We start from the raw sequence: 13,511 nt of genomic DNA on the forward strand, positions 1-13,511 counted from the left end.
ACTGCAGCCAGCTAGGTGCTCACTGTGGGGTGGAAAAAACCCACAGTGCCATCATTGCCAGGTATTATTGGCCTGGCATGGAGGATGACATTAAAAAGTGGGTAAGTTGGCAATTATACAGTGACCACAAGTTATCTGTGTTTAAATGCATTTGCTGTTGTATTTGAGTTTAAGTTGTTTATTTTATACTTGGATTCAACAATGTCCACAATGTCAATGCAGAAGGCCCCTTTTGAAAGAGGAAAAAGGAGTACATGCCCATTGAGGTAAGAAGACTCAGAAATAAAGGTCCATTCTGTTCTATGCTTAAGCTCTCACTTCTTCTCATGTCTTTGATTCTGGATCTGCCCAGGTAACTGAACCACTCGAACTGGTTAGGATGGACTTAGTGGGTAAACTAACCAAGACAGAAAGTGGTAATCAGTACATTTGTGTCATGGTTGATCATTTCACCAAATGGGCAGAGGCCTACCCACTAAAGAGTAAAAAAGCAGAGGAGGTCACCAATTGTATGTTGATTTCTTTTTAAAAATTTGGTGCACCCAAAAGACTGCAAACAGATCAGGGCTCCGAATTTGTTAATCAGGTAGGGGAATTACATGTTGATGTTAATACTGTACTTTTACCATGCAATATTTTAATATCTTCTTTTTACTAGGTCAACTCACTTTGTGAGAAGCTGGGCATTAAAAGGAGCCTCTGTGCCCCCTATCATCCACAAACTAATGGACTTGTGGAGAAGCTGAATGGCACAATACAGCGGTATACTTTTGTTCCCAATTTCTTACAAGACTAGGAAATGTATATGGAGAGGGGCCATGGCATTTTCTGATAATTCACATTTCATTTTGTAACATTGAAGGGCACTGAACAAGATGGTGCAGGGCAATGCCAAAAAATGGGACCAGTTCCTTCAACCTACCATGTTTGGGCTCCGGACAAAAAAAACAATTGACAACAAAGTTCAGCCCATTTTACTTGATGTTTGGAAGGGAAGCAAGGTACCCCTCTGAGGTGCCACTGCACTACAATGTAGGTTTTGCTGGCATAAGTTCCTTAATGTTTAAGAAATGTACTGACATGTATTAATGTGACTAACACTTCCTGTCTTCTGGCAGGTATCTGATGAAAAAGTCATCAACATAATCTCTAAAGAGACCTTAAGTAGTGGCCTTCAAGATCAAACAATGGTTTACAACAAAGTCAAAGCCAACATGAAGGCCAGTCAAGAGAAGGTCAAAAGGAGGAGAGAGGAAAAGGACGAGAAGAACATTTTTCTGTGGGTGACCTGGTCCTCAGACAGATTTTTCGGGAGGAACAAAGGAAGGGGGGCAAGCTGGGAAAGGAAATGCTTGGGCCCTTTAAAATTGTACAGTTGGAGGAGAAAAGTGCCCATCTACTATATGAGGGCAAAGTGATGGCCAGTATGAATACTGATCACCTTCATCATTATATCCAGACAGAGAAGAGGATCCCTCGCAAATTGATCAAGAAGGATCTCTCTCCTCTGGCTGAACAACCTCCAGTCTTGGCAGACAAGGCTCAGGGCCCCATCAACACACAAACAACCAGCCAAGACAACTGTAAGTAAAAGGAGTCACCATGTTAAAAAAAAACTTAGTATTAAGCAATGACATATCTTAACTTTCTCTTTCTTTTTTTTTTCTTTTTACAATGTGATCAAATATGGCAAACACAAGTAATGTTAACAATGATAACCAATATCATTTCAGTTTAAACTGGACCAGAAAGACACTGTGGTTGCTGCAGTGTGTGACAAGAAGCACTGGACACTAATGGTTAGTTTTTCTTTATTTTTTTCTAGAAGAATATACTGAGCTACTTTGGACTTGAAATTATGTTTTCTCTGATTATTTATGCAAAACAGAGGAGGGCACTATACGTCAATCCTTTAGGGGCATCAGAGGAAGACCTGAAACACTGCCGTGATGTAACAAGGTAAGTTAATTTTCTTGTGAGGCATCTTCCAATACTGCACCCAACTAACTGAATTCTCTGTAGGGCACTTATACGGAAAAATGTACCAGATGTGGGGAGATGGACCTGCTCTTCAGTGGCACACCCAATTCAAGTTGACGGCACTTCATGTGGTGTATTTGTTGTATTGCAAGGTAACGCTTGAATATTATCATGAGGTAGATTTTTTTTTTTTTGACTAACATGTCTCTGTTAGCTTGCAGAACTGATCTTAATGGGGCAACATGTGGAGTACAGGGTAGACAAGGCAGGGGTGGAGGAGCTGAGGCTGCAAATTGCCAACACATTACTTGCAGAAACAGGTGGTTGTTTCACTCAGAGGGAAAACGTTAAATGTTGTCGTCTTACATTATATTTATGCCAGTGTTGTATTTTCTGCAGATGACCTCTCTCAGCTGTGTCGAGCTTGTGGGGAGGAGAGCACAGATACTGATGTAGATGACAGGGTAAGAGGTTGTCTAAAAATTTGCCTCGAGGAATTGGATCCGAGGATGGGCACTTCACCACTACAGGGTGAACTCACTTGCGAAACCTTTGTCACTATCACACTGGTGTGGCTGGAAGGATATAAGATGGCTAAACTGACAGGACTGACGGGACAGCAGACAAGATCCATGTCTCATTCTTTTGTTTATGCACTAGATTTGAATGAGCTGTTAATGTTTCTGCCAATAACTTGCCTTTTTTTTTCTTGTTTCAGATTGAATGTACCACATGTGGAAAGTAGTACCACACAGTATGTGTTGGCAGCCCCTCAACAGAGTGGTGATATTTGTGTGATGGATGCATATTTTAATAAAGTATTCATTATGTCCTCACTGTCTTTGTTTTTCCTGAAGCACTAATTGGTCTTGCAGAGATGTTTTTTGTACTGAAGGTGTATACTTCATTATTGGGAAGAAGTTTATTTGAAGTCAAATTTGTTAGTATGTAACTACTGCTGGCTATAGAATAGAGTAACCTCCAACATCAACTAAAACAAAAAGCATCAGTTGAGTACTGATTGTCTAAGAGCAACAATTAACTGGGCCCTGTTCTACGAAGCAAGTTCAGCCTAGCGAGATAGCCTTGGAGCTACCTCACTGAACTGAACGCGGTAGCCGGCGGTCTCGCTACACGGTTTCACGACGCTGGTTATCAACCTCATAAGTGGATCCAGCTAGGCAATGAGCGCGTGCACGCATATAAGGCAGAGCCCGCTGCATCTGACCAATCGCGAACATGGAGCAGTCTGGAGCGTCAGAGCAGGCGGAGAGAGAAGGACCACATACTTCACATAGGAGGAGCAGGAGGTGATCATGAGGAAGTATGACGAGGTGAAACATGTAATTAATGTTGAAAGCAACACCGTCACCGCTGCTAAAGCACGGAAGGAGTGCTGGCAGAAAATTGCGTAAGTGTAGTGCAAAAAAATTTTTCCTGAAATAGCACTGTTCACCATGCACTTTTACTGTAACATGCAACATATCCAATTTATTTCTTATATGAATTTATTCATTTGTTCATTCCTATCATGTTTACATTTTTTGTGACATGTAGCCCACATGAGCCCTACATGAATTCCTGTCACAATTTTAATACGGGCGATAAAATATTGTCATGGAACAGAAGTGTTGGCATTGAAGATCTTATTACGGCAATGAGAGTTCTTCATTCCCTTTAACTACCTGTAGAAAGTGTCATGTACTACCAACCCCTCCCTGGAAAACCGGTACCTTTCATAGAGGTGGTCATCCGAAAAAGAGAGTGGGTCGGTGCGGTCCCTGAAAACTCTCGTGCACCGGAGTGCTCTTTGGACAATGCGAGCCCCGATGTCCACGGGATCCTCTAAGAACGGACAAGCCATTTTTTCGTGAGGGCTCATTGGTCAGTGGGCGGGGTTTTTATAGTCTGTGAGTTCAATCTGGAACCTAACCTGCCCCGGAGCAGGTTAGCCGTTCAGCGTATGTTGCCATGGAGACTCGCCTCGCTGAGGAGTGATCCCGTGTCGTAGAACAGGGAATCCGGAACCTATCCTCAAAGCTACCTCGCTAGGCAGTAATCCTGCTTCGTAGAACAGGGCCCTGGTCAATGGGAAACATTTACTTTTAGAAAAGAACTTGGCAATAACAAACGTATAGAATGTCTAAAGCTAGAGTAATTTACTGGAAGATGTTAGGATAATTTGTTGATGCTTGCACAAAGACACATGGTACGTGTTAATATGCTTTACTACATTTGTTTCTAATTCTCCACTGCCAACACGTATCCTCGGTGTCATAGCACTTATACAGTTTGAGCATGTCAAGTAAATAGAAATGAATTTTACATATTGATACCCATTAGGTCAGCACATAACGTTTTGAGACGACACCAACTACTGTACATGGTGATTTGTTTTTGTCTGCATTCATCAGCGTACATATGACACACACATATCAGATCACTGTAACACTTTAACTTGGGTTATGCCAGCGCTATCTCAAAGTCTATAAATGGGTATTCTGTTGGATTTTAGTTGTTTAAAAAGTTTACATTAACATAACATTTTATTTCCAACTTGGACATATTTTTTTGTTTGCATCAAGCATGTTCTGTAAAACTGCTGTTTTATCTTTGCAGTCTGAAAATGCCACACCATACTACAGCTACCAGAACTAGAGAGGATATATACATAAGAGCTTTGATGAACTAGTCCAGATAGCCACAGACTACATCACAAGTTAACATGAAAGGCAATCATAAGATGACACGGTAGATTATGCACTGTATGTGTACAGGCTTCAAAATACTGATTCCTCTCTTCTGACTAGCCCATCACAACCTCCACAGCCAAGGGACTGTCCTCCTGCATGTTGGTCAGCCGCAACAGGCCAAGAAACACACCCACCTGAAGACATTGGGCTCTGTGAGTGAAATTCTGCAGTATATGCAGCTATATGTATTTGAGATATAACCAATGTTTTTACTTTTACAGGGATCAGACAGATTTGGAAAGTAAAACGCATAAAAACAGTCTGGTTGAAGGTCGGGCCCTACGAGGTGTATTGGAGAACCTGAGGAGCCTGGCCCCAGGTCAGGAGCTGGATAGCCAGGAGCTTAAATTATTTCAGCTGTCTGTTTGTTTGATATCTAGTCATTTACAACTCATTCTTTCCCACAGGTGGTTGATGCATTCCTGAACATCGTGGGAAGGCGGGCTGGGGGGCTAATTATTGATACGTCTGTTATGACCGCTCTCTGGCAAGGATCGGGCATGAGATGCTCAGGGGTGAGTTCATATTTTTGTATCTTTAGTGCTGGGTTCTTCTGAAAAAGTCATAAACTGTACGTGTATTTATAAAATGAATTGTTCCTTGTTGAACTTGAGCCAGCATGACATGGCAGCTGGAGCAGTGTGTCACAATAGACATCGGACGTTTGTGGTTAGTAATGTGTTTAACGACACAAAGAAACTCTGTAGTGTAAAAGGTGTAGTCTTAACATTTCTTTACACTTCCACAGATCATGTACATCATGTACATAAAGGAGAGGAGATCTGTGACTTAAAATGTGGATGTAATGGATGTTTCATGTTGTATCACAGGTTAATCTGATCAGTTGCTCTTCCAGAGGTGAGGCTGAGTTCGAGCAGCGCTCAAGAATAAAGCTGACCTCACACAGACTTCAAGTTGTACTTGGAGATTTCTGTATATATGAGCGTTGGATAAGGAGTCACAAAATAAATAAGCAAGAGAAACTTCACACTTCACTTTTTATTGAAGTTTGAAGTGTTTTTAACAGGCTTCGACACAGCCACCTGTATTTTCATTTCACCTCAATAAAATACAAAGTCACCATTTTCCCTGTTATATTATATAGCATAGACTCCAGCACATATTCATTCATTCATTCACTGATCTTCTACTGCTCATTCTGTGAAGGATGGCGGGTGGCTGGAACATATTCCAGCTGTCTTCAGACAAGGGATTCAACAGTTCATTGCAGCGATCTGGGACGGAGACTGAGAAGTGCGATGAACTTGCAACAAGACAGCAAGAGACATGAGTTTAAATACAAGAGATAATGAGGGTGATGGGAAACAGGTGGGGAGGAACAATCAGGGAGCAGGTGTGACCAGACGGGGATTTGATTTTCAACGTCATTAAACAAAGTCTTAAAAAGTCTTAAATTTAACTTGCCTTGAGCTGTAGGAACCCTGCTGACCTCACATACAATCACCAACTGCTTAATTATTAACCACTCCTTTTTTAGCAGAGATGAACATATTGTATATGAAGTTAAGCAGACATTAAAAAAATAATAATCAGGGCTGCAGGGAAATTTAATCTCCAGTCCACATTCAGACACAACTATCCTCTCTTCTGTCTTATGATTGCAGGCTAGCAGATGTAGTGTTTATGTCACAAGGGACGCAGTAGGACACAACTGCAGACTAACAAAGAAGAGGGGGTTCTGAAAGTTATCCCACAGGATAACCGCTAAAATCGCAAGCGATCACAGGAATGGGGAATACGGAGAAAGAATACTGAGCAAGGTAATACAGGCTTCTAAAATGAAAATGCAGCTTGAAACAAAGAGAAACAAAACCACCACTGCCAAGCAGCTGACAGAAACCAAACCTCCTGGTAAGGAAAATGTAAAGAAGACCAAACACAAAGAGCTGGGCACAAAAGGCGACCCAGAGACTACCACAGGTTGGTGGTGGCGGCTTTTATGTGAAGCCGGGGACAGAGTGTGCTTAAAGACACAAGGTGCCAACTCTGAGATATGTTGGTAAACGCTAGAAGTTGCTAGAAGTTACTAGAAAACACAGGAAACCACTGGTGTGCGATAAGCAGCCTCTCACTAACCCTGAAGGTGAGCTAATGAATCAGCACTGGGAGCTTGAGCTCAGGAGTATATATAAGCTTGCCCCACCTGCTCTGAATCAGAGCAATCAGGCACACACACACACACACACACACACACACACACACACACACACACACACACACACACACACACACACACAGCTGGCCCTGTTCTCTGATGATCACCTCACCAGAGTTGCAAGACTGAATCCTCCTCACAGTTTATGCCACAAGGTTTTTCTTGTTTAGTTCAATAACACACATGCCCACCTTCAAGCAGTGTAGTCTGTTTTTTTCTTGTGGGTAAACTCTGATACACTCTTGGGGATGTTTGCCCTCTTAGGGCCTCCATACACTGAGACATATTTATCATACTTTTACTTGATTTATACACTATCCAATGCAAACAGCTCTGAGACCTACTTATGGACCTCAACCCACAGATTGAAAACCGCTGCACTAGTAGATTGTATTTGGGTCTTGAGCCTTCCAAGATTGTTTTTAAATCATAGACAATGTGTGATGCAGGAGACCTGAGGATTAATTTCTCATTTAGGAAACAGAGAGTGAGTGAAACAGTGACTAAGAGCTGGACTGATGAAGAACAAGTGACTGATGATTCATCACTGTCCCTGCGTTGTGCGTCCGTCTGCGTCTTTATGGTCACAGGCACACAGAAGAGCACGCGCCCAAAGACGCCGAGCGATTTGGGTGGTATGCAGATCAAGTGTTAGTGATGTGAGTGTGCACATCAGCTGCACTGCAAACTGACAGACAACAATGATAACAGCCATATTTTAAATAAAAATGATCAGGCCTGTAGCCCACAGAGCGGATCCTTGCTGCTTCAGATAGTGGAGGATGCATCCTCTTGCGCAAAATGGGTCTTCCCATGAATCATGGAGCCGTACGCACATCGCGTGTAAAATGCAGGATTGCTAATATTAGGTCCCCCTCTCTCTTCGCTCTGACAGTTGCCTGGCTTTAAGTCCGACCCTCCGCTCTGGGGCAGCACGCTCCTCGCGCATCACTGCCCCGCTGTGCCCCCCCCGCCCAGGGCCACAGGACAACATACCTGTTTGCCCCCCCCCCCCTTCAGCGGGCGTGCTGCTGGCCATTGAGAGAACACTGGTAAAATCCCTGGAAACAACACCTGGTTGGTACAACAGGGTCACAAATCATTTTCTTGAAAAGGAAAGGAGGGCAGAATTTACAGTTAAATAAATAAACAAATTTATGATGTAGGCCATAAACACATATATTATAGCTTGTAAATCAATTATACTGTTATTAACCCCCCATAGTAAGAACCAGCTAGCTAACATTAGCCTATAGCTATGATTTAGTCACTGTGGTAGCCACTGTTAGGAGTAAATTGTATTGGCCTGTCTTAATGGTACCGGAGCAATCAATCAATGATATTGTTCTGCTCAGGGACTGATGACGATAGGGCCCTGTTGATAAGACTAAGGAAGGAGAGGAACCACCTCTTCAGTGGGGGTCACCATGGCCACGTGGACCTCACGCTCAACGAGTCCAGCTTATGATTTGTCTGACCTGGAACGAGCTTGGAGAAACACAAATCAGCAAGAGGGAATGAAGAGCTGACCCTGGTTGGTAGGCAATGTATATTTTTCTTTTCTTTCAGTGTGACATTTAGTGACTCTCAGCGTTGCCAGACGTATGATAATTATCGTATTTGTATGATATCAATAATTCCAAAAAAGGCTGAATGTATGATAATTTGACAATTTCGTGTGGTTGTTACAGATGCACCCCAGTCTGACGGAGTTATTTATAAACCCTAAATGTATCTTATATCATGTGACGTATCCAGCCAATCATAGTTTGAGTGTCATTCGTCTCAGAACGATTAACAGCCAATTATGCTCGTGGGAACTCAGACAGTCAGGAAGTCTCTCGTCAGTTGAGAGAAAAATGAGCATTGAAAGAGGGGACGAGGGTGAGTGGGAGCCGAAGCGGAGGGCTGATACGTAAATATTGCAAGGGGGTCAACACAAAAGAACCTCTCATCGTGACCCTTAAGAGGCTCCAGAGATTAATGTTATGAAGTTATCTTGAAGAAGATGTTAATTTGAAGACTACTCTTTTGAGAAAAAGTTAATGTTCCTGTCTAAAATCAATTTCACAAAGTGAAGTCAGATGGCTATTTATCTCTTTCTATATCTCTCTCTCTCAGTTATCATGAATAGTGTTTCAAAATAATAGCCTTGAGGTCTCATGACAACCTGCCATTTTTTTGAAGGTTATGCATGTATGTAACACAGCTGAGTCGGAGCCTGGAGCTGATGATCAAGCGCTGATGATGTGGGGCGGGGCAATGAATACCCACAAAAGTGCCTGTAGGACACTTAACAGAGTGATCTATTGTGACGTTCGTCCAACAATAAGACTGTTATTTTGATCATTATACGTTTTTTTGATTATTTTGTCGGGTGTACGATAATTTCCCCCAATATACGATAATTTTGAGACTCTGGGATGATTATTTTATATTTCCCATCTGGCAACGCTGGTGACACGGAAAGGATTGACAGACTTTGTAGTATTTGGAATCTGTTTACTGCTGCTACAGCACATGTGTCAAACTCAAGGCCGACATGCCAAATGTGGCCCGCCACGCCATTTTCTGTGGCCTGTGAGGGCTTAAAAGGTCTGATTGTCTTATGCCGCGGCCACACCAAACGCGAACACGCGAATTTACTCGCGCGAATGGCCTGTCACGCGCCGCGTGAACGCCCGAGTCTCGCTGCTGGACTTTTTTGACAAGCTGAGGCGCGAACACGCGAATGCGCGGTACTGCGCATGCGGAGTAGAGAGCTCGTTCATTTAAAGACCGAAAGTCCAAAAGAGCAGCTGAAAAACAAGAAGCTGTGGTTTCAAAGCATGACAGGAGAGTGTGTGAAAGCTTTGGAGATCACAATCAATGCCTGCTGCCTCTCCCTGGTAATACACCAGCCCTGCTTGGCTGTTCCCTGAGATCTCATCCCCGATCCCCCGAACCTCTTACCACCCGAACCCCCGACCACCCGAACCCCCGACCACCCGAACCCCCGACCCATGTTCCCGGAGGTCTCCCTGGGGATAATGAAGGGGTGGAGGAAAGAGAGGAGCACAGAGAACTTCCATCTTTTCCCTGGCTCTGCCCCTGCCCCACACTTTCCTCCTCTCTATCAGGCTTAAAACTCCGCTGAGAAAAACACAGTCGGACTCAGTGATAGCCCGTGCAGGCAGATCCAGCTGGGAACGAATGTTTTCAGAACCTACATTCAAAACCTGTCTCCTCAGAGACTTTCAACCAAGCCTGCTCCTGTTTTTCCGGTCTCTGTAGAGTACACACGTCGTATCGTATAACTCTGGATGATGACACACCACACAGATTGTTTTCTCCTCCATCCTCCGGCGGAGTTGGAGCCGGAGCAGGCGGCAGTTGACCTCAACGTTGTCAAAACAATGACGTCATGGGGGAATATTTTGAACTCGAGCGAATTCGCGTCTTCCGCCCAAACGCGTGAACGCTCCAAACTCGCCGCGCCAAACGCGCGAATCGCGCCGCCCGAGGCGAATTGGCGGCTAAACGCGTCTTTGCATTGACTTTGTATGTAATCGCGCCGCAAATTCGCGTTTGGTGTGGCCGCACCATTATAATAGATATATCAAAAGGGTGTATTGACTTGATTTTCCGAACTAATGGAATTGAGGAATAAAACAATGATCCCAGAATGTCCAGGAAGACAAAAGTTGACGCAGAGCGAAGGCTGTTTTAAGAAAGATGTGAAGGCCAAGATATGTTTGAGCTTCAAGAGAAAAACCTGTACACCCCTGTGTGGGTGAGAAATTTTATTACCAATAATAGGTTTTTTATAGTGATGTGTTCTTACAATAAAGGTATAATGTTCTTGACTCATACTTTTATAGTTGTTATTAGGGATTTTAAATTACACTGTAGTCTATTGTATAACATATTTGCATGTTTTTTTCTATGATTTTATAGATTACTGCTAAAAGGAATGAATCAGGTCGACCATGTCAGTCCTGCCAGGGCAGCCAAAACATTGAAGAATCTTGAAAAAAAGCAACATACAAGGTTTGTATTTTTTTATTTAACTGTAGGCCTAGATAATTAAAGTTTAGATTAAGGATGGCATTTCAAATGTTCTCATTTAATGTTGTCCTTTGTAGTATTTGGCATCTGAAATTGACTTAAACATGACTTATCGTGCATAGATCATAGTTGAGTGTGTGTGTGTGTGTGTGTGTGTGTGTGTGTGTGTGTGTGTGTGTGTGTGAGAGAGAGAGAGAGAGAGAGACTGTGTGCAGGAGACCACTGTTGTGACATGAAAGGCGATGGGTGGGAGGCCATCCATGAGGACTCCATACCTCATGCCTCAGCACGGACAGACAGTGCTTCCCTGTCCCAGCAGAATCCCCAATTCAGTGCCATGAGGCACAGAGAGCCAAGGAGAGCAACAGAGGAGGCAGGACCAGAGCTACAGAGGTAGAGGTGCATGGACCCAAGTTTAGAGTTTTGGGGAAGGCAAAATGGCTTGCTGCTCATTTAATTGCACTAACAGACCATCCAAGGGCTCGTCTCTCAGTTTTTTTTTCAGTAAGTGAAACTTTTATTCAATGCTTGATTATCGAGCTTACAGTGTTTTTTCAGATCTAGCCCTGAGAACAGGGCTTTTATAAAATGTCTTTAGCTTGACTTTCAAGCTTTTGGTGACTTAGCTAGTGAACTTGAATTGAATTGAATTGATTTTTATTTTGGTCATGTCGACACACAAACTTGTTGTAATCATAGGCTGTATAATAAATAAAAAGGTTGCAATAGCTTTAGCTGAGCAAGAAAATACATTTGCAAAGCCTGGAAACATATTCTTGGCATGATACTGGCTTTTGCTGAAAGCATTTAATGTGTACTACAGGAGATATGGCATAGTAGAATTTGGTACAGGCGTTTTGCATCCTTTATATCGAAGCTTCCCGCGGCCATTTACATTTTCGTATTTGACTAATTGTGGCACAGTTGAAAAAAACACAGTCTAAACCGATGTTAAGTACATGTGCCGTTGGTAGTGTTTTGCGTTAATTCAGTACCTTACGTAGTTCCTATGTAACTTGGCAGAATGGGTAAATATTGCTGTAGTGACTTTTAAATCCTTCCTCTAAATTTCTTTGTGAGGTGATGTGGAAGTTTTGGCTGTTTTAACTCAGAGTCAATGTTTGGTATTTCAATGGTTAGAATCATGTGCTCCCTTTATCTTCCAAACTACAGACTAAGCGTACCTGCTCTAATTTAACACACCTGGTAATTATTGGTGGCATTGAGAAAAAGGGAAAACACCACACTGTAGTGGTAAAAAAAATACTACAAATGTTTCCAACAATTATATCAGTAAAAAACAGTGTGATGTGAAAGGGCCTAATACTGTGCTTTTTCAACCCACAGGGCGTGAAACAGGAGGTTGACACTTGTGTCGATTCAGGGTTCAAGACCAGGCGTGACCCCCGATTTCCGAGTTGGCCAGAGGGGGTTCCACAAAAGACCAGCGACATTTGGCTGGGCTTCATGTTCAGGATCAGCCCAAATCCTGATTTCCAAATTTCAGGGACGTTTTGCAGCCTCAGTAAGGTAATGTATGTTTTTTTCATATAGGTCGATGTTTAGTAAATACATATTCACTGTAACTTGCTGTTAAACCTCCTACAGATGAAATTTCCAGTTGAGGACATCTGGTTGTGCCCTCTTAATTTCTCTGTGCACTGGATTCATGTGGTATGTGTGTACCTATACAGTTTTTTTTTTTTACTAAACTGATTTCAGAAAGTACTGTTTTTGCTTACACACATTTAAATTGAATTATTTTTTTTTAAAGATTGTTAACATCCCCACGAAGACCCTGGTCCTTCTTGATCCGTTTGGGAATGAGGACTCTTATAAAAGAAAAGTTCTCCGCAACTGGAGGTAATCTGTACTACTCAAAATTAATGATTTACAATTAGAACATGTATGGCTAAATGCTTAACTGTTTCTTATTCTGTGTTTCTGAACTTCCTTAAAAGGATGGAAAGAGGTGCTGAGGCATGGCAGGTGGAGACTGTGCAGTATAATCAGCAGGACTCAAGTAGCTGCGGAGTTTTGGTGATGAAGGTATTAAATCATTGTGATCTGTTTATTTGGATAGCTGATGAGATAGATTATTAACAAATTACTGTCTTCTTCCAACTTGGTGACTATGTGAATGTGGATAAAAACAATGCGTTTCAGTTTGCAGAAAACTTCATCACTGACGAACCCAGGGAGGTACTCACCACAGCTGAGGCTGTGCATGAGTACAGGAAGCAGATTGCCTGTAGCCTGCTACAAAATTGGGGTCAGTGTAAAAATGCTTGGATAATCGGTAGCTAAAATTTAGTAAATACTATGACAACTACTACTAATTTATGCCTACACTGCTGTCAATACACGCATAAAAAAAGGCGTGAATTTACAGGGTATTTTTAACTGTCAAATCATCCTACCTGCATTTATCTATGTGGAAGCGTGAATTGCACATTCTGACTTCCTGTTGATAAGTGGTCTATTTACATGAAAAGGCCTTTGAAAAGAATAGAAACTAAGACAAAAGAAACGGGAATCGCACGGTAGCATTTTCT

General features: G+C 42.5%; 1 long non-coding RNA gene across 2 annotated transcripts; it reads left to right on the forward strand.

Moving 5' to 3' along the window:
- The first annotated feature begins 267 nt into the window (after positions 1-267).
- Positions 268-2,098, forward strand: LOC141807725 (uncharacterized). 2 transcript variants are annotated; one of them, XR_012599859.1, is made up of 5 exons: positions 268-1,032; positions 1,119-1,583; positions 1,734-1,799; positions 1,889-1,959; positions 2,023-2,080. It is a non-coding gene; the product is annotated as an uncharacterized LOC141807725 (long non-coding RNA). The 2 variants fall into 2 exon arrangements; XR_012599858.1 differs by having other exon boundaries at positions 1,889-2,098.
- The last annotated feature ends 11,413 nt before the right edge of the window (positions 2,099-13,511 follow it).

This window comes from Halichoeres trimaculatus, unplaced genomic scaffold, assembly GCF_033239565.1.
Source record: "Halichoeres trimaculatus isolate MK-OKI-2021-1 unplaced genomic scaffold, fHalTri1.1 fHalTri1_scaffold_18, whole genome shotgun sequence".
Lineage (NCBI taxonomy): Eukaryota > Metazoa > Chordata > Actinopteri > Labriformes > Labridae > Halichoeres > Halichoeres trimaculatus.